Below are 7,999 nucleotides of genomic sequence, written 5' to 3'. Positions count from 1 at the left end.
ACTCATGAGAAATTTCAAAAAGTATCCAAAAATGTGAGTTACCAAAAGTGTGAGAGCTCCCCCTGAGCATATGATTCCTGTCTTGTGATTTGAATTTTCTCATCCCACTACTCCCCCTTTGGCATCAATGACAAAGGTTCTGAAGATGTCAGTAGAGTTTGTGGTTTCAACCTTGTAGTTGGGTAGTTATTATTTGAAGAATATCTCCCAAAATTAAGTTTATACCATCCATAAACTTCTTGCTATCCTTTATTGTTGTTTCTGTTCTCTTCACTGTACCGGTGAGATGCTGCAAATGCTCTGCCGATGTTTTGCTACCCTGTATTAGTGCCTCAGAAATTTCCTTCTGTAGAGATGCTAGATAGTCCAATCTTGGACTTAGTTTAGATCTCAAATGTTTTGCCTTACTTATTATTCCTTCTTTCTCTCTTTCTAATTTGAGTAGTTCTTCCTCAAAATTTTTTATCATTTCCTCAAAAATTGATAGTGTATTAGGTGAGCTGGCAAAACTATCTGCATGTTTAGTGATCTTATCCTGTACCTTGCTCATTTTCTTATCAATATCTAGAGTCAAAAAGTTTGTTTTACAGGTATCTTTGTACAAATTTTTGTATTCTTTCAACAAATTGCATAATTCCAGTAGAAGTGTGTCAAAATCTCTATTACACTTCTTTATTTACTCATCAAAGAATTTTTGTTTTTCAACTTCTACTTTATCCTTTACTGACTCTTCTTTTATTTTCTCAATGTTTTTTGAGATATATTTACACAGTGTATCCAATTTTCCTAAAGAATCTTTGTTATCTATATTACAGTTAGGGGCAATTACCTTCAAAATTGGTATGGTATCATCAATTGCTTTGTAAGCCTGTGAGCTGCAGTCGGTTATTTTCTTGATAGAATCAAGTAGTACCTCAGTCACATTGGTTGATTTGAAGCTTGATGATGAATCAACAATCTAAGTACTAGTGGAAGTAACCAAGCTTGTATTGACCTCTGGTAGGTCAGTTTGTGTCTGCATTTCTTTAAGCAATGGTTTTCCAACTTCACTAGTTGCCGGTGGCACTATTTCCTTATGTACCTGTTCTGGTTGTTGTTGTTCTGGAGCCTTTAGCTTTGTTTGTTTCTCTGTATGTTTCATTGCCTCAATCTGTTTCTCAATCTTTACCTTTAGCTCTTTATCTTCTGCCAGTTTATCAATTTCCTCAGTCACTGGAGGCTTACTAGCCATATCTATCTTTTCTATTGTATCTTTGTCTACTACTATGTTGATCTTCTGAGTATCAACATTCACAGTATATAGGACTTCAGAATTAGGATTATTATCCTCTACATCCATACTCTTGGCTGCCGATTGATCTTCAGTAGTTGTTATCGGTGGAGTAATCAGAGGTAGTGGGGATAAGTTATCTTTTATTTTGATACCAGGAGGTCCACCAACCTTTCCTTTACCCTTATCTTTGTCTTTCTGATAGACTTTGATAGGCTTGGGGTTCCTATATTCTTCTTGCTTTTCTTTCTCAACCAGGAATATATCCCATCCATTTTTTGTTTCTTTTGTTACCTCATTTACTCTTCCTACCATTAGTGCAATATGTCGGTGTGCAGTAGAGAATACTGATCGGTTGGCCTTTGCAATCAGATCATCAATTTCTTGTGGAGAGTTTACCGGATATACAGCAAGTAGCTTCTCAATTTTTATTTTCTTATCCAATTCTATCACTACTTGTCTTCTTGCCTCTAGTCTTTTGAGTAATTCATTTGGTATTTCATTGACTACTTCCATCAAAAATTTCTTGTACATATCCATATGTAATATAACACTATTTTCAAAATTTCTCTTTTTCATCAGCTGTTAGACTGTCATAAATTTTCTCTATATTTTTAAGTTTACCTTCCTCTGTGATTTCATTTAGCAGTATATCAAGAGGGGCCAAGTCTTTGTTTGTCCTTTTCTTCTTCTTAGGTGTCAGTTTCTTCTTTGGTGTGGCCTTTCTTACTAGAGATCTCACTGCTTGTTGCTTTTGCCTTGTCCTCTTCGGTGAGGGTGTGGTTGTCAGTGAGGGATCTCTTTTTCTTTCAACTCTTTTGAAATTTGTAGGCATGTCACTTCCTGAAGAAGTACCTACTAGTGATAGGTGAGTTTCAGGTTGTGGAGCTGCTAACTCATCCTCTGTTATGCCGGTTTTCTTCAATACATCTTCTTTAATGGATTTTGCTTGTTTGGACCTTTTCCTTACAACTGCCTCAACCTTTTTCACCCTTTTCTTTGATTGAATTTGTCTTTCAATATTTTCTGCACTGCCAAATACTTCTTCCTTATGTTCTCTGGGGGCTTCCAGAAGTGCTTTAGCATATGTTTCAACTATGTGATCATCTATTTCATAGCCCATCTTGGTTACCCAAACTATCCTTGGGATGACCGCTTCCATCTAGATTTCATCTTTCTTGATGACAAAGCATATTTCATCTTTGTATTTGTCTACAATCTTCTGTGATAACCTTACTCTTTTCTTCATTTTGGTCTTTAATGCTTGAAAGAAGTCATTATTATTGCTTTCCTTGTTCTCACCCATGTTATTGAATAGTTCTGTTAATTGTTTTCCTACCGGTATGTCATATCCAAGTTCTTTGTAGCCTATACTGGGAACCTATTTTGTTATATGTAGCATTAAGCATACTAACAGATTTCCCAATCTGAAAGTTCCTTTCTTGTCCTTCTTGATCTTTCCAAGGTTGTCAATTAATTCATCCTTAACCATTCACATATGTCAATTTTTGCATTGTTTGTGACCATATCATAAGCACTCTTAATGAATAAACTTGAAACTGAATTAAGTCTATTAGCATGAGTAGCTTTATACCCTAATATCATACTGATGAATCTCACATTGATATTTGTTACACCATTAGCTCTTAGAGACCTCTTATCGAATGTTGCACCAGTTATTTTTATAACTAGGTCATTGGAAACTTTCTTGGTTTTATTTGGTCTTTTACCGGTGGTTGGTAACCCTGTGACAACTTTCACAGCTTCCTTGGTGATTTTATGAATTGCATCTAACCGGAAAAATTCTCCATGTACCTTGCTTAAGACTATCGTAATCACATCCTTTGGAAATTCAGGAATGGTAAGGATCTCTATAAATCCTAGGGTCTCAATGATCTTGTGTTCATCCTTTACATTTCTGGTAGTATCACATATCATAGTTTTATACATGGTTTTAATATCCTCATCTCCTAATTCCTCAATGTTGTAGTGGATGTACATTCTGGGGTCTTTAGCATATACAACTCCCTTAGGAATTTGAGAAAAAGAACCTAAGGTATCATCCTTCTTTGCTATCTTGGGAACTAACTGAAATACAAGCCTAGCTCTTTTTGTTACCTCGACAACAGTAGGGTTTGCTATATATTCAATTGCAAAGTTGGTTGCCATGATTAAATACCTTTTACTGCCTTGGATGGATGATTGCTTGGAGTGTTCTTGCTTCTTGCTCGAAATGCCTTTGCTCGGAATCTTCGCGCTCTTCAAAAATTTGAAATCTCAATGAAATGAAATGGAGCCAAAACCTTAATTTATAGTGTCTTTTTGCCATCTACCACATTAATTGCATGCCGGTTAAGTATTCACTTAACTTTGTTTTGCCGGTAATAAATAATTTCCATCTTATTATCTCTAACCGAGGGAATAATAGCATATATATAAATAGATTGCCAAACCCTCAAGGAAATTTTCTTCAATTAGATGAAGAACTTCCTGCTGGTGGAGCACTGCTCTGTCCTTCCGGTGAGGCATCACTCTGTTCTGCCGGTGAAGGAGTATTCCCAATATTTAGATCAGCTTTTCTAATCCATTGTTTTGAGAATTCTTGCTTAACCTCTTCAACTTTTTCTTTACCTTTCAAGCTAGAACTTTTGTTGTCTACCGGTGTTCCTTTACTTCTACAAAATTTAGCAATATGCCCAATTTTGTTACATGCATAACAAGTTACATTATTCTTATGAATAGCTTTCCTATAACCTATGTCGGTTTGTGTTCTGCATTGATTAGATAAATGCCCAAATCTTCCACAAACATAACATCTCACATTCATTCTATAGTTTTCAGAATTGTGACCAATTTTGTTGCATTAACATTGACCGGTGGGTGTGTTGATATTTTGATAATTTCTAGATCTACATTCATTTTCTCTGTGACCATACTTATTACAGTTAAAGCATTTACCATTGAATTTATAAGCATTAGGTTATCTTACCAGTTTGTTGTGATCCTGAGTATTTGTAGTACCGGAGCTTTCACCAACTTCAAAGCCAATTCCAGAAGTGTCACCTTTAGGTTTTTGATTTTTCAGTAAGGTGCCAAGTTCCTCTGAGCTTTTCTTGAATTTTCTTTGTGTTGATTTGTAGTTTCTAGTTCTCTTTCTAAGACTTCTTTATGTCTCATCAGTTCATTTGAGTCATTCTGAGTATGCATCAGATCTGTTTTCAACATGTCATTTTCATAGCTAAGTCTTGTGTTCTCATTTGCTGCATCACTTAGTCTTCTGGTCAATTCTTCTTCATTCTTCTTCCTATCCTCAATCTCTTTGTAAAATCTCATAGTCATATCCTGCATTTCATTTTTTGTTGTCATGATCTCTTGTTTCAACTTGTTTATCATATCATTAAGTGATTCCTTTTCATCATTCTCATTTTGCAATTTTTCACAAAGTTCTCTTCTCTTATTTCTTGCAACAGTAAAATTTTCTTGAAGTGCCTGAATGATGTCCTGAGCTGCTCTTAAATCATCTTCTAATTTGATATTTTTCAACTTTTCTACATCATAGTCTGTAAGAGCTCCTTCTAGTTGCTTCATCAGATTTTCCATCTTTGTCGGTGTCAAGATCTTCCTCAAGATGTTAGGCTTTTGAAAATAGAGGACCAGGCTCTGATACCAATTGTTAGGGATCCCACAGATACTAAGAAGGGGGGTGAATCAGTATCTGACCGGTAATTAGTATTTCTTAACTTAAAACATGTAGAACATAATATAACTATGTACCAGTATGCAAGAAATAATGCAATAAATAGAATCAAGAACATCCACATGAAAAGCACACCATAACACAAGATGTTAACGAGGAAACTTGGTGTGGGAAAATCCTCGATGTGATTTGTGACCCACAATATTCACTCACTGGCCAATAAGAGAATATTACTTACAATAGGGGCCTACACATGCAGGAAAGCCAATTGCCTAGAGCTCACTGCTCAATGGGAAGTCTCACTGACTTACAATAAGAATTATACAAATCCAATATCTTTTACTTCTTTACAATAGCATCTTCAATGCCAGATTCAATACTTGTTCCTGCTCGTTTCTTTACATATACCTCTTGACCTATATTTCGCACAATAGGTCTACCTAATATTTTCTTATTTGCTTCTCTTCTGTCCTACCAAATGTCTACAATGATCTCTTTTATATATAAGAGTCATTTTACAATTTTCCAAGTCGGCTTACACATTTTTACAATAATAAACAAAATATAATAAAAGAAAATCCTGTCGGCCTCTATGCTGGTATACTTCCTTTCTTCTGTGCCGGTGCTGGTGTAGAGTGTGATTTGCTGATACTGGTATAATGCCTTTGTTGGTGCCATAGGATTGCAAGGTTTCCATCAATGACAAAAGCTTCAATCACATACAATGTCTCATTGGAGTGTGCATATGCCAACAATGTCCCTTTGTGTGGTTGCATTGTGATATATTCCTTTATCTTACCAATAGGTTTACTTAGTATTTCAGTTGCAAACTAGTACTTACATTGGGATTAAAAGGCTAAAAATTAGAAACCACTGATTCACCCCCCCTCTCAGTGGCATCTTGTATCCAACAATTGGTGTGAGAGCCTAGGTTCCCAGGTAGTTAAGGTTTCTCTAGCTTTGGTAGATCTTGGTTAGGTGACACAATGGTTAGATTTGAGACAATCCCAACTCCTGTGTGTGATGGATCAAACTATTCTATTTGGAGCTATAGAATGGAAGTCTACCTATCCTCTTTATATTATGATGTTTGGATGTGAGTTTTTAATGACCTCTCTAGTCCTATCACTCCTTTCATCGATCCTAAAGTAGAAAGAAGATTTAAGTGTAATAATGAAGCTATGAAGGCTATTTTTAGTGGGATATCAGATGTTGTTTCTTCATAGGTGGATAAGTGCAACTATGCAAAAAGCTTGTGGGATAGATTGAAGAAACTATATGGAAATGGACCTAGCTCTACAAAACCATTTTGTTGGACCAAGAAGAGCAATAGAAAGAAACTTGTGCAAATGATGAAGATGAATCGATCAATTGCTACAGAAATGATGGAGAAGAAACCCATCTCTTCATGGCACAAGAGACACAAAGTGAGGTGCACACTGCAAAAGGTGATAAGGCATAAAGATCCCATTAGAAAGATTTGCTTGATAGTGATGAAGAAGAAGAAGAAGTTGAAGCTGAAGTTTACCTTGAAAGTGAACTGGTAACTGCCCTTGAGGAGATGAAAATTGTTAGGAATGAATTTAAGATTTATAAAAAAATCTGTTCATTAAGAATGCAGCCAATTAAGAGCTTTCCTTGAAGAGTCTAATAAAAATAGTTGTATATTGACAACTCAACTTGAAGAAGCCAAAGGAATGACTGATGAATTGAAATCAGTCTTTGATGCTAGGAAGGGTAGATGTGAGGAGTTCGAGCTAGAAGTGCAGACAAAGGATAAAGAATGTCAAAAGGATAAAAGAAGAAATGGAGAATCTAAGGAAAGACCTTGACAAGTGTCAAGGTGAGCTCAAGGGGAGAATTTGGTATGATGGTAGTAGTGATGCCTTAGATAAAATATTGAATCAACAAAACATTCCAAGGATACTGAATGTTTAGGATATGTTGTCGGTGAAGGCTCCACAAACAAGGATACCTCCCACAAAGACATCCAGTTTGTCTCCATAGGTGAGAATAGAAAAGGACATTTCTTCACTGTCATAAATGCCCCAATGAAGAAGGTTGACCTAACTACAGCCAGTGAAGATATGAGGATGAATAATGGTGTTGCAAGGAAGAATAATGTTGATCCTAAAGGGAAAGGAAAGCTGATAGAAGATAACATAGAAGACCTCCTATTGGTAAAAGACAAAGAGATGGTGTTTCTCACAACATGAAGCAAGTGTAGAGAAGGAAGAGAGAGGATGAAAAGATTGTGAAAACTAGATAGCTCAAGAACATTCCCTGAAGAAGTAGAAATGAAGGAGCCAAACCGATAAGATCACCTCATGTTTGGAAAAACAAATTTGTAAGTTATAAGTCCTCCTTCTCCGAATATTGTTTTTCATGCAAGGATGATAGTCATAGGGTAGATCAATGTAAAAAGAGGTCTAGGAGTGGACAAAGTGCTTCTCTCAATAATAGAAATTTAGTTTAGAAAATATGTAATGTATATGGGCATAAGATATCAGAGTGTAGAAACATGCATATGCCCACTATCAATCATGTAAACAAAAGTTCCTCTGCTGCTCCTAGAAATGCAATGGATTTGGCCCTAGAAGTCATGAATGTAGTAATCAAAAAGTTTAGTCATATGGCTGTAGCTATAACAGCTAAGCCCAATATAGAAGTGATGACAGAATGCATAGGAGACAAAGACCTAGAAGGAACCAAAGGAGATACACTCTTGCAAGGTCAAGAAGTTAGTTTAAACCAGTAGCTATCTATAATGGCATGATCATGAGAAGAAGTTCAAACAAGTTTGATAGAAGGTCTTCCAATTATCCCATTGGCATGAATGTAGTATGCTTCTATAGAAATGTATCTAGTCATACTATAGAATCTGGTAAAGAAAAGACCAATCCAAAGAAGAAGATAAGACCCGATCAAAAAACTTCAAATGAGAAAAGAAGTGAGATCAAGTAGGTATGGAGGAAGAAGGAAGAAAATATAACTATGGGAATGCACTATGCATTCAATGCAGAGGTGATATC

The sequence above is a fragment of the Cryptomeria japonica genome, chromosome 8 (assembly GCF_030272615.1).
Source record: "Cryptomeria japonica chromosome 8, Sugi_1.0, whole genome shotgun sequence".
Classification (NCBI taxonomy): Eukaryota; Viridiplantae; Streptophyta; class Pinopsida; order Cupressales; family Cupressaceae; genus Cryptomeria; species Cryptomeria japonica.
This window is presented reverse-complemented; position numbering follows the sequence as displayed.